The sequence below is a fragment of the Eleutherodactylus coqui genome, chromosome 4, assembly GCF_035609145.1.
Source record: "Eleutherodactylus coqui strain aEleCoq1 chromosome 4, aEleCoq1.hap1, whole genome shotgun sequence".
NCBI lineage: Eukaryota > Metazoa > Chordata > Amphibia > Anura > Eleutherodactylidae > Eleutherodactylus > Eleutherodactylus coqui.
In genome coordinates this window covers 204,198,730-204,223,827 of record NC_089840.1, presented here as the reverse complement: position 1 = coordinate 204,223,827, position 25,098 = coordinate 204,198,730, and the positions used below count along the sequence as shown (strand labels likewise).

The 25,098-nt window shown below is 43.9% G+C and overlaps 1 protein-coding gene across 1 annotated transcript in view; it reads left to right on the top strand.

Annotated features, from left to right (window-relative positions):
• MICU1 (mitochondrial calcium uptake 1) overlaps positions 1–25,098 on the top strand; it is a 275,102-nt gene that overhangs the window by 174,305 nt on the left and 75,699 nt on the right. The window lies entirely within an intron of this gene.

The following is a 25,098-nucleotide window of genomic DNA, read 5'->3' as shown; positions in this document are numbered from 1 at the left end:
TCTTTTTAGAGTGCTCTTTGTATATTCAGTGTACGCTCTGCAGTCTTGAACGTCTTCCCAAAAACCATTACTGTTTTGATCCCACAATTTCTGTGATGGTAATAGCTGTACAGCCTAGGGAACTATAATAAAATGTACATTTTAAAGCATGCAACCCTTTTTAGTGCAGAGTATATCTTAGTGTCTGAATGGTGGCTGTAAGATGCCGTTTATTTGCTAGTGGCCTGGCACATAATTAAGAGCACACATTTGCACATAAACTCTTTAATTGCTCATTAAGATTGCAAAAACTGCCAGAGGAATACATTTCCATAACTCCCTCCCACCGTTGGACTAATGCAGTGTAACGCTAAATGTAGTGATTTAAAAAAAAAAATACATTTTATACATTTTCATGTAATATAAAATAAATATAACCTACTACAGTGATGGCGAACCTTTTAGAGACCGAGTGCCCAAACTGCAACCCAAAACCCACCTATTTATTGTAAAGTGCCAACATGTCTGTTTCAAAATAGACAGCGTGCAGATTTTACCTTCTTTTGGATCCGGAAATGCTGTGGAATTTGCCACAGAAATTTCCGCTGAGGTCATTTTGCAGCATTTCCACCTCGTGTAAACATATCCCAGCAGTGATATTGACCCCCCCCCAGAGCAGCCCAAGCGCTAATAGTGACCCCCCCCCCCCCAGAGCGACTTTAGTGGTTATAGTGACCCCGCACAGCGGCCCCAGTCTTAATAGTGACATCCCACAGTAGCCCCCCAGTAGTAATAGTCACACCACACAGCGGCCCCAGTGGTAATAGTGACATCCCACAGTGGTCCCCAGTAGTAATAGTGACACTTCACTGCGTCCCCAGTAGTAATAGTGACATCCCACAGTAGCCAGTAGCAATAGTGACATCCCACAGTGGCCCACAGTAGTAATAGCAACATCCCACAGTGGCCCCTGTAGTAATAGCGCCCCCCCCCACCTCCTCTGCTTGGCGCTGTTGCCGCCACTGATCCCAGGAGCACACTGTGAGGTGCTGACGGGCACCTCCTCCCCTCCCCTGCTCTCGCGGAACCAAGTAGGAGACATTAGAGGAGGGGGGAGGAGGATCCTGGCTGCACACTGACATCACAGTGTGCGCCGGGATCAGTGCCTCTAGCAGCGCTGCTAAGTGAATACCAGCAGGGGAGCTGGGGCACCCCTGCTGGTATTTACTAATGTGGTGAGCGTCCGACGGCTCTGAGTGCCAGCTGGGAAGGCTCTGAGTGCCGCCTTTGGCACGCGTGCCATAGGTTCGCCACCACTGACCTAGTACATATAGTAAGGGCCTATTCACACTGTGTTGTGATCCCCAGTGTGATAATTAGTGCAATTCACTTTACCTGTAATCTCAAAAGTTAGGTTAACTACTTTACGACCGCTCACTATAAATTTATCTTGCTGCTTGCTGGCCTTTGTCAGTTGATCAGTCGGCAGGCGATCAAGTCATAAGCATGTGAAACCCCTGAAACAGGCTTTTACTGTCAGCCAGTGGTTTTGGTGCCATCATTAGGCCATTGGTTCAGGTTATCATGACCTCATTGGGGTGACAGCTGGGAAAGTTTCCCGGCATTTTAGCATTGTAACAGAGCCTTTCTCTCCCAACTCCCGCAAATTGGGCCCGTATTGTGCATACAGACATTAGATTAGGGTCACAATAGGTATGTTTCTGAACACAGGACAAACGGGTAACCTTTTTGGGGTGAGATATTCGTTAAAGATGTGAAAAAAAGAACAATTTTTTCCCCAAAAATTTTCCCAATTTTGGCACTTAATAAATATACTCAAATTCTATCTGTCTATTTTTACCACCTAAATGAAGTACAACATGTGGCGAAAAAAACTATGTCAGAAACACTTCGATATGCAAAACCTTTACGGTTATTCTATGTTAAAGTGACACACGGCAGATTTCCAAAATTTGGCTCAGTCACTAAGGCACAAACAGGCTTCGTCACTAAGGGGTTAAGGAACAGTTGAGACCAGAGGGAAAATATAAAGCCAAACCTGCTAGCTTGTTCATTCTAGAAAGGGTGTTATTGGAGTACTGCAGATTAATCACTTAAAATAAATGAAACCCCAGAAAATATTATTAAAACGTACCTATAATAGGATTTAAATTGTCATTTTCTGGATATTTTCCCTTTTGAAGATGTAAGATTTTTGGAATGGGGGACGGCCAATTTATTAATTAAAAATGTACGTAGTCTGTCCTGCTTTATTCTATAGATTTTAAAGGTTACTGTCCCAATAATATAGACAAAAAGCAATTCTACTAAAATTGTAGAATTTGCAATAGAAAGGATGGCAGTATGTTTGCAACTTTTAAAATGACTTTAATTAGGCCTCATACACATGGCAAAGCCATGTGGAGGAGGCTATATAGTGACACATGCAATGCCTATAGACTCCCTACTATGGGGCCACTGGGACTTAGTAGTGCTGCTGATCAGTGCTGTCTTTAGTGGTGTAATTGGGCAATAGTGTACCCTAGAATCACACACTTTATTTCTTTGAGATCTGTATAAAATCCAACAGAAAAAATAATCATATGCATCCTTTTGAAAGTGGGTAGACACATGTAGGCACAGGGTATGATGAGACTGTATTAAATACACGTCTGAACCACCCTCCAATGTGTGCACTACTTGCAGAGTAATCAACGGCAAAAATCCAAAGGTGAACCTCAGATTTTTGCTGCGGTTTAGCAGTTTGCATGCCCTGAATGCACATTTAGAGTAGCTCCATTCAATGAAACTAGTGCACATGCCATTATGCACCATGGTTTCAGCGTGGAACCCACAGCAAGACATTGACACACTGCTTCTTTATTTTCCCATAGTGCATATTTCAAGTCCATGCCATATGAACTATGGTGTGGATTCCCAATGAACACAATGGGAGGTGAATGCAAGTATTTTTTGCTCTGAATGTGCAGCAAAATCCATGTGGGAAAAATATCACGATGGCAACATAGTTGTTACCCTATTAATGGCCCTGTGTGAAAAGCCTTACACAGATAAAGTGATGCCTATCTCCATTTGTGTCCATCTTGTTTAAATAAGTGGCAATCAATTTGGCTACAATGAGACAACTGCATTATAACGGTCGTCTTTAATGTCTTTCCGTAATTGTAGTTGCTGTCTTTAGGATTATCTGTTTACATTAAGCATCATTTGCAGAATTGATAAGCTAATAGTTTTCATTGGGTGTCCAAGATGAATGGTGAATAGCACTTTACGGAGGATCTCACTTATTTATCTGATTGTCTAATTGTTGATATATGATCCATACATTGATTCTAGATCTTCAAATTCTACGGTATGTCTGTAAAGGATAGACCAGCATCTGTTTTGTATGCTATGAATTTTATCCTCAAGGACAAAGTGCAAAAATAAGAGGAAAAAGGCACGCAATCAGTGCCAATGTAACAACCGCAATGATAGATAATCACAAGGAAGGGTATCAGTTTATATGAATGAGGGCAGAGGAGAGGAACACTGCAGCCCCCTATTTCAGAAGCCCGAGCAACTCCAAAGGGAGTCTAAAAAAAAAAAAAAAGAAAAACCCCATTCTCAAGGATTTAAAAATCAACACAAAAGAAACATTTAAATACTTACATGTGGAAGCCGGAAGAAGATCCTTCATCGTGCTGCAATTTTCATCCCATATTCCTGCTCAGTATAGACACAAAACTATACTCCAAGATATTAGCCTCTTGTTTAACACACATCTTGTCATCCTTGATCTACAGAAAGAAGGTAGGCTTCTTTCCAGGTCGCGATATCCCTGATTTTTGCATCTCTGGGGCCCCACTGTGTTTACTGTCGATGCAGAGAAAGAGTTTGATAGGGTCCACTGGGGGTTCCTAGAGGTGAGCTTGCAAAAGATAGGCATGGGCCCCCAATTTAGAAACTGGGTTATGGTTTTATATAACTGCCCGACGACAAGGATTCGAATAAATTGATCCCTTTCGCCAACACTAGAAATTTAAAAACTGCACCAGACAAGGATACCCCTTGTCCCTCTTTCTCTATATATATTCTCACAATGGAGTCCTTAGCAAATGTACTAAGAAAGAACCCCAATATTTAGGGCATTAAATGTGGAACGTGTTAGAATAAATTAGTTTTATTTGCTGAAGACCTACTAAATGTACGTAACAAATCCTACGATTGCATTTCCAACCACCCTGAAGGAATTCAAAAAGTTCTGAAGAATTGGCTACTTCAAAGTAAATATTCACAAATCCGAAATCCTTAACATAACCCTCCCAAAGAATGAAACCGCTCAACTAAAATTCATAATTCTACTTTGTTGGTGCGAAGATGCAATCAAATATTTGGGGATCTCCCTGCTAGCCGATGCAAATCAATTATTTGATCATAATTACCAAAAAAATGCTGTAGACATTAGAAGCAGACTGGCAGAGATGGCAGCCACTCACGCTTTCCTGGTTCAGCAGGATAAACGTACTAAAAATGGATTCTCTACCCAAATTCTTATATATATGCCAAACCCTCCCCATCGAGTTACCCATATCTTGTTGCGCATTCGCAGAGCCACAATGAAGTTCATATGGGCTAACATGAGACTGTGCCTAGGATTTGGGACATTGATACAATGCAAAGAGAAAGTGGGTGTGGGATTGCCAAACTTTACTCTATACGATGGAGCAGCCATCTGCACGTGTATCCTAGATCGTATGCATAATAACTCTACGAAACTTTGGGTGGAAATAGAACGGGGTGCCACACCATATCAAGCCCAGGGTATTTTTTGGCTACCTCGCCAGTCGACATGACAGATGCCAAACCTATCACTATTCATGAGTGAACTAATAAATGCATGGGACAGACTTGCATTGTGCCTAAACCTAGTATTCTGACCTTGTCCACTCACTCCCCTGTTGGGTAATCCAGAATTGATGGCGTTTAGTGGCTCTGCACTACTTTCCAGACTGGAAGTATACTTAGCCAGAGTGTGTGATTTGGTCTGGGGGGAAAAGACGTGTTTAACTGCAGGCATTGAAACCATGTCCCAGCCAGTGGCCCCCCTGTCGCCCATCAATTCTTGCAGGGACCTCACACCTACCCCCGAGACCAAGTCACACACTCTGGCCAAGTATACTTCCAGTCTGAAAAGTTGTGTGGAGTGTGTGACTTGGTCTCGGGGGTGGGTGTGAGGTCCCTACAAGAATTGATGGGCGACAGGGGGTCCACTGGCTGGGACATTGTTTCAGTACCTGCAGTTACACATATCTTTCCCCCTCACTCCCAGACCGAATCACACACTCTGGCCAAGTATACTTCCAGTCTAGAAAGTAGTGCGGAGCCACCAAACGCTGCCATGAATTCTGGGTTACCTAACAGGGGCGTGAGTGGACAAGGTCAGAATTCTAGGTTTAGGCATGATCTGAGCCCTGGATCACAACTTGTGGCCTGTCTATCCCAGTTTGAAAAAGTTTGTTTGTCATCCACACTACCTACAAAAGCGGTATACAAAAGGTATATCGTATCTTGCTGGCAGAGGAGAGAAAGACTCATTGGCATTTAAGCGAGCCTGGGAAAAGAACTAGGCAAAATTTTTACAGAAGAACAGTGGGCCAAAATTTTCCCTCTGATACACAAAGGCTCTATCTAGGTCTAGCAAAGGCCAGGAACTCAACTAGAATCTGTTAACTCAATGGTATAGAACCCCAATTAGACTAGCCAAAATGTTCCCTCAGACTTCAAACTTTTATTAGAAGTCCACCTCAGGTACAGACGCCTTCATACATATTTGGTGATCTTGCCCCCTAATAAGACCCCTGTGGCATGACATAACCTACTCAACGTGGCTTACTATTTATCCTTAAGCTTTTCCCCAGAGTTAGTGCTGCTTTTATTGCTTCCAGGCTCTCTGGCACAGACTAAAGAGTCCACTCAGATTTTTTTTTTCTCCTAGCCATGTGCCAGCATATTCCCAAATTATGAAAATCAACACCACATTCACCTCCTCCCTCTTTATACCCACAGTTTCCTCAAAGTTTGCCTTGCTATTGGGTGCGCCTGGTGTGCTTATAGACCTATTTTTTCTCTTATTATTGTTAGTGTTTAATAAAATAGAAGAACTATATGGTTTGAGTCTAATAAGGAATTATTTAACCGTAGATGCATATCTTGAATGTAAACTTATTCCTCAACGTACCTTGTAGTTCATCAATAAAAATACTTTAGAACCATAAATATACTTACATTAAACTTGTGTGAGGCATTATTCGAGCAGGACCTGTGAAGACAAATGTTGCTTCACACAACTTTGATGTCAGTGTATTTAAATGCTTATCTGCTGTTTGCGCACGTTTTCATCCTATATTTTTGCATTTTTTTTGTCCTTGTGTTGGAGTTTACCCTGGGAGGGGGGTCATTGTTGGTGGCTGCTCGATAGGATGCCTGTCTGACATTGTTCAATGAATTCTGCACCCTGGTCCTGTCTATTGTCTTAAGGCTCTCTTAAATTGTGTACCACCATTGGATGCCACATGCCCGGTGAGTAATTAAATATGTATCCCACCTCCGTATGTCCGTGGCACTGTTGTCAAGATAGCCTTTTTTTCTGAGAATTTAATCAAAGTATTCCTAAGACATAGAGAAGAACATAAAATTTATGTCAGGGGCGTAGGTACAGGTGGATATAATGATCCAGAACAATTGATGTAAATATTACTAGGATCCATAAAGGACTAGAACTAGCTGCCACCATAATTCTGAGGCTCAAATTAAGATGCACCTAAATTAAAGGTGTAAAATTGCTAATGTTAGCCCAGATCTCAAAGAGCAGCTGGTTTATTGTGGCAGAAATTAGACAAGTACAGGCAGATGTAGATGGTAATATAAGCATTTTGGCTAATAATGAAAATGACATGTACTAACTGTGTAATTTGGACTCTCAATGGTAAAGTAATTTAGGGAGCTTGTAGGCTTCTCGGTGAACATATCTATTCTTGACCAGCACTTGCTATATTTCTCATATAAACAAAACGCCAGATACACACCTTGTTTAAGCTATGGTATTTCCTAGCCAGTCATTTTAATTCTCCAGTCTCGTCTATATTTTTATGTATCTTGCCGTTCTTTACTATGTTGAGATTTGCCAATGACTGTCAAGTAGATACAGCCCCATGACACTCGGCATTATCATACAAAAACACATTGAGGATTTAAAGAACTCATGAACTCATTGATCCGTGGCTTACAATTTAGCCTTCGCAGATTAATGTCTACTTCTGGGTGGGAGATAAAAGCATATTTATAGTTTCTGTTTATTGGTATGTACATGGAAATGACTTGTTCATGTTATAAAGCCAGTGTAACATGTTCTCTAGAGCACTCTTCCGGCTTAGACTGTCAGTAAGAGTTGTTGTCTGACAGATGTACAGCCGGCATCTATTATACCAGACAGGTTTTCACTTATCTTTAAATTACCCTTAGAGATTTGAAAATTGATTTTTGAACCTAGGACCATACAAATATAGTGTAGAAAGATGAGGAATAGATAAGTGACTGACAGTAAATTTTCATTATGTAACACACGGAAAGCTTAATTTTGGTTTCACTAGTTATAATTAAAGTTAGGTTCTGAGCAAAATTAAAGGGCCACTTCAGCAAAATACATTTTTTCCATCCTAGCCTCCACCCCCCCCCCCCCCCCCCACCTGATTGCCAGTCACACTCTGGAGGTCCCCTATGCATATTTCAGTCACTTACATGCAGTGCAGCCTCCTGTTTGAGGTTGATCAGACACCATCTTGAGGAAATTTCTCCATGCTTTCTCTTTCACTAATCTGTGCTATCAATGTCATGATGAATCAGCACAACATCACACGAGCAGCTGCACGCTGTACCATCTCTGCCTGCTGGGAGCTTAGTGTGATTATCTGTACTCTGTATGTTTATGGTCTTTAGTTTAATATACAGTGAGGAGGCTGAATTATCCTCTTTATAATAACTGTACCTCTAGTCATCAGTAGTAACTCGGGTAGGTTTTTCTGTGCCCCCCTCTAAAGTGCCTGTATGGCAGGGTCTATCATACAGGATTTATACTGAAAAACTGACTTTTTGAGAGAACATAGGCCCAAATACATTTCAGGTGGTCAGAATGAGATCACGTGACCTGCCTGAGAATAACTCCAGGAAGTTTCAAATAGAAAGGAACAACTAAAAGTGATGATGATTATCCTTTCAGTCGCATCCGACCGTCGGTCACTCTATGGATCAGTGTTCTCCATGCATTTCTGTCTTTCACCGCTTCTTTCAGTTCCACGATTGACACGTTCGTGGTGACCTTGACTAGCCATCTTGTTGTTTGTCATCCTGATCCTCTCTTCCCACTGACTTTGCCAAGCATCACTACTGTTCCCAGTGAGTTAGCGCACATCACGTGTCCAAAAAAAAGAGCTGCTGTTCGATGATTTTGCCCTCTAGTCATCTTTTCGGTTTGACATGATCTAACACTACCTTGTTCGCTGTCGTAGCAGTCCAAGGTATCCATAGCATTCTCCTCCAGCACCATAGCTCAAATGCATCAATTTTCCTTCTGTCTGTTTTCCTGAGTGTCAAACTTTCACAACCATAGGTAGTTATGGGAAAGACGATTGCATTGACCAGTCTGGTTTTTGTTGGAATGCTAATATCCTTGCTTTTCCAGATCTTTTCCATTCCTTGCATTGCAATCCTACCAAGTGTAATCCGTCTCTTGATCTCAGGTCCAGATTGCCAGTTGCAATCGATTTTTGGATCCAAGGAAGATGAAATCTTGGACTGACTCGACTTCTTCTTTGTTCTTAATTTTTATGTTCACTGTACCGTTGCTTACTGTGGTCATACCTTTCGTTTTCTTGCTGTTGAGGCGCAGTCCCATGCGTTCGCTTTTCTTTTGCACTCTTTGGATGAGGTATTCCAGGTCCCTTTCCACAAGCAGGGTGGTGTCAAACAAGGCAATATTAGCCAACTTACGTATACTGGGGGACTAGCTGCATCATGAATGAAAAGTGTCTCTTAAATATATGAAATATTCATTTTAACAGCAAAGTATTATCCGATGTGTTACACCTCAAAGATTTTTTTTTTGCATGGAAGAACCATAGGAGAAGGGGATTGCATGGTTTATAAGATTCCCCATAACCTCATGGTGCACAACAAGGAGAAACATTACCACCTAGACCAACATTGATGGCCTCTCACTTAACCAACCAGAACACTATTGTGCACTATGAATGGTCATGTTTAGGGATGAGCTAGTATACTCGCTAAGGCACTACTCAATCGAGTAATGTGCCTTAGCCGAGTATCTCCCCGCTCGTCCCGAAAGATTCGGGTGCCGCCGCGGGGCGGGGAGCTGCGGGGGAGAGCAGGGAGGAACGGAGGGGAGATCTCTCTCTCCCGCTCTTCCGCCCGCTCTCCCCTGCTCCCCGCCGCAACTCACCTGTCAGCTGCGGCGGCCCCTGAATCTTTAGGGACGAGCGGGGAGATACTCGTCTAAGGCACATTACTCGAGCGAGCAGTGCCTTAGCGAGTATACTCGCTCATCCCTAGTCATGCTGTAAGACCCGTACATAGGTCAGATATTGACTTATAGCATAGCTACCATCCAATAGGTGGCATTGTGGAGGATTATACTGCAATTTACACCCTACTCATCTTTGTTAATCTGAATAGTATGAGCTCTGAGTTCAGGTTCTCCAGTATATTTGAAATGTTTAAATTGTATGTTGGACAGCTGTCATTTTATCATTATATATTGTTAACGAAGGAGATTAATTAATTTGTGAGAGATCAGGTTTTTTTCCCCAATATTTAGTTTAGGCTAGTTTTACGTCTTTAATTACTCATCCTTTTTTTTTTTAACTTTGTTTTATTTAACAAAATACAAAATCACGGTACAGAGCATACTTGTTAGAAAAAAAGCATTATACATGGCATTGAGTATTTCTATGCGAGTACTATATATGCGTACAAGTACACCTAGAACTGATCTGTGCCTACATAAACTGGTCAATAAAGGCATTGCTTTTTTGTTTTGCTTGGTTTCGTGATGAACAGCTGAGTAACAGTAAAAGGGGGAGGGGGTGCCGGAGAGCCCGCGCCGGGCAGCCGCTCAGTGCCTGATGGAACAATGGGAAGTATATCAAAGATACGAATGGAATGTAGGGAGGGATGAGGGAGATGCAAAATATAGAGGGGGGAGGAGAAGAGCAGGAGCCCGGATAAAGATCAGGTTGGTGATAAAGTGTAGCGGTTGATGAGCCAGAGGCCCCAGATCTCCTGAAACCTACTCGGGCATCCCCTGTTTTTATAGATAATTTTTTCATATGGAATGACATCATTTATTATTTTTATCCATTGTGTTAGTAGGGGTGGGTCTGCAGCCATCCAGTGCAGCACCACCACCTTGCGGGCCAGGAACAGTATTTTCCTGAGGAAGGTGCGTGTATATTTGGGCCATTGATCCTCCGGCAGTAGACCAAATAGAATTATTTTGGGATCCATTGATATAGTAAAAGGGGATAGTAAAAGTGAGTTTGTAAAGGCGGTGATGTCAGACCAGAAGTTGTTTATTGGTGGGCAGTCCCAGATTAAATGCCAAAAGTTCGCCCCAGGTTGGTGGCATCTGTGACATGAGTTTGAGGGGACGTTGCCCATTTTGTGTAGTCGGCTAGGGGTGAGATAAGCTTGATGGATTATATAAAGTTGGATCAATTTATTATTCACGGCAGGAGAGACAGACAGGTGGGATTCCATGATGTCTGTCCAATCGTCAGTTGTGAGGGATGGGATGGAGAGCGTCCATTTGTTAAAGACTGGAAGCGGGTTGTGGTTTATTTTGGCTGAGAGCAGGTGTGTGTAGAGTGCCGAAATCAAGCCCTTGGGTCCTTGGGATTTAAGGATTCCGATGGTAGGGAAATTGGATATCTGAGTAGAGTTGGGGGGGAATTGGGTGGACAGTGCGTGCCTGAGTTGAAAAAATCTGAACAGCTGGAGGTGTGGGGATTGTATTGAGTCACGCAGCTGGGTGAATGTAGGGAGTATACCGTCTGTGTATACATCTCTCAGCGAGATGACCCCCAGATTCCTCCAGTATTGGGGGTCTGGGACTGACTGCAGAGCCGTCAGGCCTGGGTTATTCCAGAGAGGGAGATCGGATACCGTGTCATCAAATCCCTGGATAGATTTTGTTTCTCTCCACACACTCAGCGCCAGTCTGTGGAGTGGTAATAGATCGGATGGGTTTGAGCAATCGGGGAACTCCAAATACACCAACAGATTGTTGCCTTTCACTTGATGTTCAAGGTATTGGTCTGTGGTGGGTTTTTCTGTATTTTGGAACCACGGACGGATATTGCGAAGCTGGCCAGCTAGATAATATAATCTGAGGTCTGGGAGGGACATTCCCGCCTGGTTCTTGGGTCTCTGTAGTGACAATAAGCTTAGTTTGGGCCTCGATGAGCCCCATATGAATGAGGAGATGTGGGAGTTTAGGGATTGGAAGTACCGTTTGGGGACGATCATCGGCATATGCTGTAAAATATATAGGCATTTCGGTTGTATAGCCATTTTGACTAGGTTTATGCGTCCTGCGACTGATAGGGGCAACCTGGACCATTGTTTAAGTTTGTGTCGTATGGTTTCAAATAGAGGATTAATGTTTTCTTCCAGGGCCTTGTTGTGGTTTCGGGCTATATTTATCCCGAGATATTTGAACGTGGATACCACCGCCAGGCCGTATCTAGCTACTGAGGGATCTATCACAGGGTTATGGTCCATGTATAGGATCGTGGATTTGGACCAGTTAACCTGCAGGCCTGAAAATTGGGCAAATTTGTCAATGTGGTATAAGGCCTGGGGGAAGGAGGTTTCAGGATTTGATAAGAAAAGGATCGTGTCATCCGCATAAAGGCCCACCTTACTCTCCAGGCCCCACCCACCCAATTCCGGTTGCGGCAGGAGTGGATCTCAAGCGAATCGCCAGAGCCTCTATGGCAATGGCGAATAAAGCCGGGGATAGTGGGCAGCCCTGCCGGGTGCCCCTGGTCAGTGAGAAGTCGGCCGATGGAATACCATTCACCGCCACGTTGGCACTTGGGGATTTATATATAATCTTGATCCAGTGTATAAACTGGGGACCGAAACCGAAGCGGTGAAGGCAGGCCTCTAGAAAGCTCCACTCCAGGGAGTCGAAGGCTTTCATCATGTCCAGTGATGCGAGGGCCCAGGGCATGTTAAATTTGGTACCAATCTGAATGGCGGTCTGGACTTTTCGTATATTAATCGTTGTAGACTTCCCTGGCATAAAGCCAGTTTGGTCTGGATGTATAATAGAGAGAATGACTTGGTTTAGTCTAGTTGCCAGGACTTTGGTTAGAATTTTATAGTCTGCGTTGACTAGCGAAATGGGTCGATAGGAGCTGCAGTCTAGCGGGTTTTTGTTAGGCTTTAGTAGGACGATTATAGTGGCTTTATAAAATGAGGGGGGAAGGGAGTTGCCTAGTTGGGCCTGGAGTAATGTTTCGTGCAGTAGTGGGGTAAGATGTTCGCTATATTTTTGGTATACTTCAATGGGAAGGCCATCTGGGCCCGGGGATTTGTTCAATGCCATATCTTGGATGGTTTGCTGAATTTCTTCTAGGGAAATTGGGGCCTCTAGGAGCTCTATTTGGTCGGCATTGAGTGTTGGGAATACCAGATCTTGGAGGTAGTTGAGGGTGTCTGTAATGGATTTGTTTGTAGAGGAGCTGTAAAGATTGGCATAGAATTCTCTAAATCGTTCTGTGATGGACTGGGCGTCGGTGAGCGTCTCGCCTTGTATATTTTGGATTTTAAGGATGGTGTTGGACTGGCCCTCCCGTCTGATGAGGTTAGCCAGAAGGTGGCTAGATTGATTCCCCAGTTCAAAGTAATATTGTTTGGTGAAGAATAGTTTGCGTTTGGTTTTTTCATAGATTTGAATTTTGTGCAGGCGGAACATGCCGAGCCATGCTACCTTGTTGGAGTCTGTAGGGTCAGAAATGTATAATTTTTCCGCCTCCACAGCCCGGGCCTCTATATCGCGGTCGGACTGGGATGTGGATTTTTTAATGTGGGTGATGGCAGATTTAAGACAGCCCCTGAGGTAAGCTTTGAGGGTATCCCATTTCAGGGCATAGTGGGTGTTGTTGTTGTGGACGTCTAGAAAGGTTGATATGTGGGTGGGTGTTTGGTCATCGGTATCGATAAGTTTAAGCCAGAATGGATGTATTTTCCAGGTGGGGATGATCTTATTTTGGGGGAATTTTAAGGATAATAGTATCGGGCAGTGATCTGAGATGCCTCGCGGGCAGTGTGTTATGTTGGAGAGGTGAATTGCTAGAGATGGGGAGCCGAATATATAATCGATTCTGGACAGGGTGTTGTGTCCCAGGGAGTGACAGGTGTATTCACGGGTAGTGGGGTGATTGATGCGCCATAAATCTACCCATCCCACACTATCAGTTAGTTGTTGCAGGGGGGATTTAGCTGTGGTAGGGGCTGTGGAAGATGTTTGGAACCTGTCTATATTTCAATCCATTACTTGGTTAAAGTCCCCCATGCAGATGACATTTGCCAGGGGGTATTGGTGGGCGAATGCTATGGCCGCTTGTAGAGGATATAGATTGTTATGGGGCGGATTATATACACATAAGATGGTATAGGGCTTAGAATCTATTTCCGCATATACGAAAATAAATCTCCCTTCAGGGTCTCTGCGGGTGTTAATTGGGTTCCATCTTACTGCTTTGTGGACAAGGAGTGATACCCCCCTGGAGGAGGAGGTGTGGAAGGAGTGGCTTACCCATTGGACCCAAGGTTTTTTGAGGAATTCGGCTTTTCCTATGGTGAGATGAGTTTCCTGCAGACATACAATGTGAGGGTTAAATTGTTTGATGCATGAGAACACAGCTTTGCGCTTGGCGGTGGTGCCCAGGCCTCTCACATTCCAACTAAAGCATATTAACGTCATTTAAGTGGTATAGGGCGGGACTTCGCAAATAGGGCATTTAAGAGCGACGACATTTTGCATGTAATAGTAAAATAATGGCACCAGCGCGGACTCTCCGGGAATTTAACAAAAACTGAACTATAATCACACAAACATTTAACATGTGACATTCCGTTTAACTATTATAACGGGAATGTCAAGAAAAAAAACCTTTAAGTTACGCTCTAACGAAAGAGTAACGGTTGTTACCAGTAGGGGAAATTCCTATGGCCTTAAGGGAAATAGTGGCACCGACTGAGACTAATGAATTTTGCGTCTTATTTGTTGCGTGTTAAGGTCCCGATATGGGAGTTATTAAGTATTAATAGCACATTGTTCCCGGTAGGCCAGGGGAATCCGGCAGCAGGATTACAGGTTACCGGAGCTTCTGCTGAGGTGTCTCGTCGGGGTCCGGGGGATGGCCCTTGTCTAGGGCTGTGTGCGTCCGCACTGATCGCGGGGGGGCTGAGGGTGTGGTCCGTTGCGGCCGTTCGCGCCGCCGATAGTATCCAGCCGCGGACTGTTACAATGCCGGCTTCAGGTGCCGGGGGCCGGTCCCGATGGTGTAGCGGGGGTGTGCGAGTCCGGAGGCTCTGGCGCGCAGCGTCGCCGGGTTGTGGCTGAGAGTGCTGGCAGGGCGTTGGCGAGCGGTCGCCCCCGCGCTCCGTCCCGAGGTTCCCGCCGTCCGGTGGGGCCTCGGAGGCGCCGCTGTCCCTCGTTCCGCAGCTGCAGCAGGGTGTATAAGTCCCGTCGGTGCCTCAGGGAGGTGAGTGGAGCAAATTAGGCCAGGATTTTGGCAGGATTTTAGAGGATCCCCTGGGGAGCTTCACTTAGGTGCGACCGTCCATCTTGGTCGCAGGCCACGCCCCCTTAATTACTCATACTTTTATGCCTTTCTAGACACACAAGGGTGGTTTCACATCTGCGTTGGTACCTCTGGTTGGAGGTTCTGTCGCAGATCCAGCACAAAATATGCCGCACTTCTTTTTTTTTTTTTTTTTTTATTTTGGCTATAAGCCAGGCAAAAAGATTGGACCACATTACAGTCAATGGGGTCCATCTGGTGCTGTTTGGCCACAGGGATTCCCCTTTCTTGCTTCCTGAACAGAGCAGGAAAGTAGAACCCCCGATGCAGGTGTGAAATCACTCTACGTGCTTAAAATTGGTGGTGAATTTGCCAATTCAATAAATACAGAATGGTGGTCTTTTCCTGTTTACAAAGAGATTGAAACTAGAGATGAGCAAGCATACTCAATAAGGCAAACTACTCGATCGAGTAGTGCCTTATTCAAGTACCTGCCCGCTCGTCTTTAAAGATTCGGGTGCCGGCAGGGGGCGGGGAGCGTCGGGGGAGAGCCGAATATTTAGAGACGAGCGGGCAGGTGCTTGAGTAATGTGCCTTATCGAGTATGCTCGCTCATCTCTAATTGAAACCCAAATAATTTAACACACCTCTTTATTTTCCAAATAAAGAAAATTATAGGTAAATTTATAAATTACATTAAAAAATTCTGATAAAATTTTTCTTTTCTAGGACTTTTTTTTTCTACCTTTTTAGCTCCTCACATAGCACAAAAGTTTGAATTCCCATTACAGTCATTTTTTGACTTCAATAAAGTGTGCACAGATTACTCCTGATATTTCCTAATACTGTAGGGCCAGGCTGAATTTTCTAAATCCCTTTGGGTGTTTTTATGCAGTTTATTCTGCAGGCAGAATTCTAAATGTGGTGAGAGTAGTGTGACATAGAATATCTATACACAAGAGGTGTATTTGTCCTGAACACATGTGGTAGTACAATTCATAACTCTGCAGTGTGTGTCTAGGTAAAAGGAGTGATAGCGGGCCTGAAATGATAAACTGCAGTATATCACCTCTTCTGGCATCTGGATTACTAATAAAGCGGAGCATCTTCTGAAAGCACCATAGCAAGGCCAATCTGTCTGGCTATTTAGTAGGGAGAAACGGTAAAACTGTCCATTACTATGCCAGGGATTACTTCCATCGTATTTGAAGACTAAGATCGGATGATCTATGTGGGGAATTCTTGAAGTGAGACCTTCACAATCTCCAGAGTAAGTGGGTCTATAGCTCTTCTTTACTCTAAGCATGTGCACTATCCCCAGCATTGGGTACTTAAAAAAAAAAATCCTTACCTGCCAGCTCTCCTATAGCATTGGCTTTATAGATCTTTTACCTTACCTCGGTTATTTCAGACTGACACCATGTTTAGTAGCTAATAAAAGCTGCCTAGCTTGTTTTTAAAGCATACCTGACTTTTCAGAATAAGCTGCCGTGTTTGTATGAGGAGTAACCCTCTCTCTGCTGCATATTTTCCCATTTCCTTCTCTGCAGGCTTTTATAACTGACTCTTAGTTCTCTCAGAAATACTTGGAGGAACCTGGCTGTTATGTTGTGTTCTATACACTGTGTACAGAGAACTGCAGATTCTGTTTGTAAAGCTGAGCCTGATATTGCGCTCATGCCTGTACGAAACCTCGCATCGCATTTGTGTGCACCTCTGTGTGATGTGTTTTTCGGCTCCATTGAAAACAACGGGCGAGGCGTTCCGAGGGACGCTTAAAGAGGACATGCTGCAGTTTTTTCCCCGCACCATGATGCGGGGAAAAAATCGCTCATGTTTGTGACCGCATTCAAAAGAATGGGGTTCATATTTTTGTGAGATTTTCTTGGCTGTGTGAAACCGGCATTTTACACAAACACACGGATCTAAAATCAGCAGTACTGTGCAGTGTAGATGTGAATAAATTACTCATTAGCCCTAACATCACATCTTTGTGTCTCGCCTCATTCTCACCTTTCCCCTTTTTATCAAAGACTTTAGAAAAAAAGCAGAATGACCCCACCTGCACTTTGTTCTGCTGTGTCCAGTAACAGGATAACATCACTTGACCACACACACTGGACTTTAGGTTTGAAGGAAAAACCTTTTAACGGCCAGCAATTTTGAGTGATTTTTCAGTACAAAAATGTGAAATGGATTGTACTTTTGCTAGTGATCACACTGGCTATTTGTATAAACCCAAGTTGTTTGAAAACTTAATGCCCATTTAAGTTAAGCAGAACTTTAGATCCTTTTACATGTTTTATGTTTTTCTACTTGGCTGTAACTCTAACTGTTGATGACAAGTTATAAGATGCAAATTTCACGCTCCCTTTTCAGCTCTCTTTAACTCCATATGTCTGCCTGTCTAGTTTGTTTTATTGCTTTGTTTCCAACAGATCTTTATTGTTCCTCTTTGCAAATTTTTTTGCATATTTTTATCCATTAAGGCTTATTCACACAGATGTGTCCGAGTTATTTCTGAATTTGAAATTGACAGAATTAGGATCAATCAAAGTTAATGTGTGTATTCACATGCGCATCATTTTGTAAATCGCAGCATGACCTATTCTGGTGTAGTTATCAGGCCAGAGTCACTTATTCAAGTCAATGGGTGTGTTAAATGTGAAATACATTTGCAGCACATGCAAGCAAGTGTTTTTTTTTTCTTTTCTTGCACCCATTAACTTCAATGGGAGTTTTAAATGAAATCAATTGGTCCCTCTTCCTTTTTATTTTTACGCGTGTAGAAAACATATTACACTTCAGTTACCATGCTGTAGGTTTACAGTGTACATTTTATAGTCCTTTCATTTTTCTACTTAACGTTTTTATACATGCAGATTGCGGGGTTATTTTATGATCTTGTACCTTTTAGACCACATTGGTGAATGGTCATATTTTCTGAATTATTAACCCCTTCCCTCTGCTGCAGCCCTCATTTTTTATCCACACATGGATACATGAAGGGATGTTTTTTTGCAGGATGAGTAGCACCGTGAACCCTACCATATAATGTATTGGAAAACTTTAAAACCTTTTTAAGTTTAGTTACGTGGGGGGTTGTTTTTACGGCCTCCATGGTGCAGTAAAAATGACATGTTTTTATTTTGTCGGGCAGTACATTTTGTATTTTTCCCCATATAATACTGTTTACAAAAAAAAAAATATCTAGGGAAAAAATTATTTTTTTGCCATTTTTTGATCCTCACAACTTCATTTTTCTGTTGGGTATGTTGTTTTGCTGGACAACCTATATTTTCATTGGTACCATTTAAGGGTACATAAGATCTTTTGATCTGGCATTGTGTACTGCATTTTCTGACTGCATTCATCATGCAGAATTAATATTATATTTTAGTGAACAGTCTTTTATGAATGCAGCAATACCAGTTTTTTAGCATTTTTATTTTTCTATTTGTTGATGCGACAACTAAGAAAAGGTTAAACTTTTGATATTTCCTATTTTTTAGTAATCAAGGTAAAAAAAATAAAGATTGTGATATAGAGACTGGTGGGGCGTCAGCCATTCTGCTGCATGTGTCATCCATTTGTAACCACTGTAATATTCCATTCAGGCCCTGAGTAGTTAGATTGCAGTTATAAGTTTTTCAGTTCTCCCTTAACCAGCAGGCCCTGCAGCAGTTGACCACAGAGGACCCTGCTCTATGTCTACAGCTCCTCACCGAGATCAACAGAGCAAAAGGCTGAGAATACTCAGCTGCAGAATGCCAGGCATAGCTCCAGGCCGAGAGAGAGGCTGCAGAGTGCCACACCGTATGGGGGAGCATCAACTGCAATTGGCCCGAATTGAGAGCCAGGCCTCCACCCCACAGACCCATGGGTCCAGCAACGTACCATCCTCAGAACTTCAGGCAAAGGACTTCCCTGTGATGGGGCCAGATGGGGACCTGTACTTTTTTCTGGGGGGAATTTGAAAACGTGTGTGTCCAATTACAGGTACCCCCCTGGACAAGGGGCTAAGTACTTAATCCCAAGGCCCAGAGGCAAAGCCCTGGAGGTGTTTGTGGAACTCCACACAGAGCAGGATGGCAACCACAAGGCCTTTAAAGCAGCTTTGGCTCGCAAGTACAACCTCACTCCGGAGGTGTACCATCCAAAGTTCCTAACTCTATGGCTCGGACCCAAAGACAGCCATTCCACCACGCCAAGTGGCTCAGCTACCACCTTCTAGCAATGGACCCAAAGACTATCCATCATCACTAAGAGGAAATGGATGGAAGGGGGAGAACTGAAAAACTTTTATAACTGCATTTTAACTATTCAAGGCCTAAATGGAATATTATAGTGCTAACAAATGAATGACACATGCAACAAAATAGCTGACGCCCCACCAGAATCTATATCAAAGATTTTTTTAAAGCCCACACAGAAGACAGGGGTATTGCATTGTACTGTATTTTGATGGGCCATCGGTCATGGCCTTCAGACGGCCCCAGGCTGTTATGTCACCCTGCAATCTGATTGCTGGGGAAAGAAGGCTTTTAGGTTATCTCAATCCCAATAGCGACATTTAAGTGCCACGGTCAGTTTTGACAGCAGCATTTAAATGGTTAACTACTATGATTATAGTTATCTCTGATCACGGCTGTTGAGAATGGGTGTCAGGTGTGCAAGACAGCCGATACCCACCATTTGTGGAGCGGCTCCAGCTTCCAAGCCTGCTCCATAAATTTGCATCCAACGTGCAACGGTACATGTATGTCGCACGTCAGGAATGGGTTAAGCATCTACTAATAGGCTGTGCGTAATATATAAATTATATTTACTGTGTACACCGGAAAAACCTCTGACATACACAATTAGCCTATCCATATGGGTCCAGTCATGGTGGTCAAGAGTGTTCTTCTAGCCTCCAGCTGGGTGTCATGTATTGATGTAACTAAATCACAGGATGGATTATCATGCTGAAAGGCTTGACGTATTTGTCCAACGGATGCCATTCTGCCTAACTTCAGCTGTAAGGGCTTGCAGCAGTCACCACATGGTGCCTCTTGTTCATTCAGGTTTTGCTTTTGAACAGTGGCGCCTATAGGTGTCTTGTAGTGGCTGAATCACATTAGGATGAGCATCTTATGGATTCTCTTTACTCGAATTCAGATACCAGACAGACGCCAAAATTAGAGTGCCCTTGTCTGGATTTTGAAACAGTCTTATTAATTCTCCGCGGGCCACTGCAGCAGCTCTTAATATGTTCGTATCTAAAATTGGCGTGATTGAACTGATAATTCTATTTTTCGTTGCTCCGCAGATCAGTGTGTGTTATTGGGGAGCTTTAGGGACTGTTTTTTAATGAATAAACTTCATTCCATATGTGAGTGTAAGCCCTGGAGTGTGGTATCCTTATTCTAGCAGAATGGGTGTCTGAGAAATAGATAGGAACGCCTGTGTACAGGGATTACGTTCTGAAAGCCTGGAATGGCTGGCTGCCTTATCAAGAAGTAAATGGACAAACTGTGAATTGCATGTTGAAAAGAAGTTAATAAAAAGTGTCTAGTGCGTTTGGCTACAGTAAAAGGCGAGGGAAAACATTCTTTCAGCAGGTAATATCTCCTAAAAGTTACTAAATATGCTGGAACTAATTAGGCTTAGATGTCAACTTCTTAAAGGGGTTGTCCGAGTTGTAGGTTCTTGATACAAAGCGTTCTGTATGCTCAGCATTGGTCCCGTTCCAGCAGTTCGTTTATAGGCTATATTCCCCACGGTTTACAGGATGGCACAGGCGCTGCAGCCAATGGCTGAGCTCAGTGACCAATCGCTGAGCTCTTCCATTGGCTACAGGGCCTGTGATATCCCGTGAACAGGTTGGGGCAGCCTGTAAACCTGACGTCAGAGGGGAGACCCAGAACAGCGGCACAGAACACAGTGGGAGGGGAGTATATCCTTATTTGTGTTACTGCATGGGGAACAGGTGGTTCTGAGAATTTACAACCCTTAAAGGGGTGGTCTCGCGAAACCAAGTGGGGTTATACACTTCCGTATGGCCATATTAATGCACTTTGTAATATACATTGTGCATTAAATATGAGCCATACAGAAGTTATTCCACTTACCTGCTCCGTTGCTAGCGTCCTCGTCTCCATGGTTCCGTCTAAATTCGCCGGCAGCTTGCTTTTTTAGACGCGCTTGCGCAGTCCGGTCTTCTCCATTCAGCACGAGCCGCTTCAGTGTGCTCCCCGCTACAGCTCTTCTGCGCATGCGCAGACGAGCTGTCATTGCTCGGGAGCGCGCTGGAGCGGCCATTCTGTACCTTCCTCTGTTAGAGGAAGGTGCAGAGCCGCCCAGCTGTCCGGAGAAGCCGCCCAGCTGTCCTGCCGTCCAGCTGTCCTGCCGTCCAGGTAAGTGATGGGCCGGGGGGGCTGTCGACAGCCCCCCCATCGCTGTGCTGGGGGGGCTGTCGCTAGGCCGGGGGGGGCTGCCGCTGCGCTGGGGGGGCTGTCGCTAGGCCGGGGGGGGCTGCCGCTGCGATGGGGGGGCTGTCGCTAGGCCGGGGGGGCTGCCGCTGCGATGGGGGGGCTGTCGCTAGGCCGGGGGGGGCTGTCGCTGCGATGGGGGGGCTGTCGCTAGGCCGGGGGAACTAGCGCTGGGCTCCGGGGCCTTCACCTGGGCTGAGGGTCTAGCGCTGGGGAGCCGGGGGCTTGCGCCGGTTACCTGCTGCCTGGCGGTGGGTGACTGGTCGGCGGCTGCGGGGCGTCTGGTCGGCGGCTGCGGGGCGTCTGGTCGGCGGCTGCGATGCGTCTGGTTGCCATGGAGACACAGCTGGCGGCGTCTCGGGAGCGCGCACGTCGGGCTGCAGCGAGCGACGGGGAAAGAGCCGGCGGCCATCTTGAGGAAACTTTTATAAGTTGCTGAAACGCTGGAACGGTAAGTACAAACCAGCTAGGAAAGTAATTTACAGGGGTAATTAGTAATGTATGTTTAATTAGGGGGACTGGGCAAAAAAAAAAAATCACTGCTTCCTCGAGACATCTCCTTTAAGTCAATCAGACCCTGTTGTATGCTTATAGGACAGCATACCTGACACGTCTTATATACTAAGTTGGGTCAAGCACAATGAAATACATATTTTCTTTTGCAGGCTGTTGTTATCTCTTAAGGCTCGTACTCGCGGCTGCATTTTCACTGCGCATTACATGGGTGTGTTGCGCGGCTGCATTATACACGGTGAATGAAGTCAATGAAAGTGAATGGGCTTTCATTGATTCATGTGCATGTAGAAACTGCATATCGATATGCATGATGAAATAGATTGCAGCATGCGCTAGTGCTCTGCGTACCCACGCAGTGAGAGCCCTATACATTTGTGTAGGCTGTGTATGAAACGCTTTCCATATGCAATACATTGCTTATGGGCAGCGCTTTCATATGCATCCCCAATTTAAAACAAAGGGGCATTTTAAAAAAAGTCACACTACACATGTCCGTGGGCAGTGCACTCGCAGCCATGCACAGTCTCTGCCAGCATAGCCGATGTTTACCAAATCGGTAAAATGATTTGGGAAGACCCGCAGCGGTTTCCGCATACGTCTGTGGACAAGAGGCCTTAGTGGTTTTCCAGAATATCCTGTTCTGTTCTGGTTTGGCCTCCTGACATATCAGTGGATTCCTCGTGATCTACATCATGGTATTCATGCATCTCTTGCTAATCATCTCTTCTTTTCCCTTAAAGTCTTCTCAGCAATTTCTTTGCTGTGACTTTGGACGTCTCGTATGACCATGAAGTCAGTCTGTGCTTCAAGCAGAAAAATAGGCTCGATAGGACTTTCTCGTCATCCGATGTATTCTCAAAAGTCTTAACCAGCATTCATTCGTGGTCATTAATGGTTTTCCATCCTGCTTCATGTTCAGCTTCTGCGTCTCTAAAGAAAGTATGATCTGTGAGATGATGATACGAGGGTCTCGGGTTATATTCTGGGGTCCTTTTTAAGCCTGGTTGGATGCATTTTAAGTGGGCATACAGTTCAGCTACTGGTGGAACACAACCGGTGTTTTGCTTTAACATTTGTTTTAATTGTTGATCAAGACAAAAATTGGCCTTGTTGGAGGTGATAAAGTTGAAATTGTGTGGTTTTTTTTTTTTCTTTTCCTTAATTTGCTATTAATTCTACCTTTTGAATAGACTTAAAGGGGTTGTCCCGCGAAACAAAGTTGGGGTATACACTTCTGTATGGCCATATTAATGCACTTTGTAATGTACATTGTGCATTAATTATGAGCCATACAGAAGTTATTCACTTACCTGTTCCGTTGCTAGCGTCCCCGTCTCCATGGTGCCGTCTAATTTTCAGCGTCTAATCGCCCGATTAGACGCGCTTGCGCAGTCCGGTCTTCTCCGTGTTGAATGGGGCTGCTCGTGCTGGAGAGCTGCTCCTCGTAGCTCTGCCCCGTCACGTGTGCCGATTCCAGCCAATCAGGAGGCTGGAATCGGCAATGGACCGCACAGAAGACCTGCGGTCCACCGAGGGTGAAGATCCCGGCGGCCATCTTCGCAAGGTAAGTAAGAAGTCACCGGAGCGCAGGGATTCGGGTAAGTACTATCCGTTTTTTTTTTTCAACACATGCATCGGGTTTGTCTCGCGCCGAACGGGGGGGGCTATTGAAAAAAAAAAACCCCGTTTCGGCGCGGGACAACCCCGTTAAGTGTTTTCCATTGTATACAGGACATGCAATGCTTTTAAAATACCGTGTTCATATAACGAATGTTGGTAATCCGGCTCTTTAGAGTTGCATTTAGACGGAATAGAAATTCTAGCGGCGCGCAGCGTGTGGAATGAGCTGCCAATGTGACTTTGATGTATTGCTACGCCTGGTGTAACACTATTAAAGACTAAATTATGCACTTTACATGAACAGTTTTTTAAGAGTTGTCTGCGGCTCTTATCTCGTATGTCTACAGCCCCTCACATGCCTGTGCTCACGGGTCAAGTACAATTGATTTCATTAACTTTTCAATGTGTGTTTTAAGTAGGCCGATTCTTTGTGTCTATAATGCTACATTACTTTACCAGGTCCTTGAGATTACCAGTTCAGTGTTATTAAAGTGAATGTTATTAAGACATTAAGAAGGTTAAACTTTACAATGCCTGAACCGTAAGGTCTTATTCACACGGTAATTATAGTGGCACATCCATGTTGGGTTTTTCCGATGTAGTTCTGCCGCAGTAAGGTACGGCAGAAACCCAAGCAGATCCATTTACCACCACTCAATGAGATTTCCATTTCAAGAATTAACGTGCATAATTGTTTTTTGGCAACCTGGATTTTTAATTCCAAACATGGAAAAGTTTGTGCGCTATGAAGAAGGGCACAGAGAATTCAGTAGGATGTGATAAATGATGTGGAATCGCATTTATATAACCTCTTGTGAATGGGCGCTAGCATATGTTCACATATGGCTTGTATGCTGCGGATTTGCATGCAGAAAATCTGCAGCATATTGCACTGCGAGCTGAGATTTATGGAAACTTCATTCAGGCACTATGTAAAAAAAAAAAAATATATATATATATATATATATATACACACACACACATACATACATATACACACACACTAGCTGATATACCTGGCTTCGCCCGAGTTAATTTGGTACTGGTGTTTATCTGGTGTTCACACGGAAAATCTTATGAAGTCGTGGTTACTTTAGAGATACCGAGGAAAAAAATATGTTCACCATTTTGCATGGTCCTTTGTGTTACCCAGGAAACACCACGTGGACGTAACCATGCAACAATTCCTTTATATAAAATGACATTAGGAAGTGAGAGAATTAGATTATGTACATAAAATTTGGACGCTAATTCTTTTGCGCATAGAATTAAATAATAGAGTTGGGACCCATTATCGTTTCCTATTTATGACATATTCAATGCTCGTGCCAAATTTCGAGTTTCTATGACATTGGGAAGTGAGAGAATTAGATTCTGTACGTAAAATTTGGATGCTAATTCTTTTGCGCTTAGAATTGAATAATCGAGTTGGGACCCATTAGCTTTTCCTATTTATGACATAATCAATGTTCATGCCAAATTTCAAGTTTTTATGACCTCAGGAAGTGAGAGAATTAGATTCCGTATGTAAAATTTGAACGCTAATTCTTTTGCACTAGAATTGAATAATCGAGTTGGGACCTCTTTACTTCTCCTATTTTGGACATAATCTATGCTTG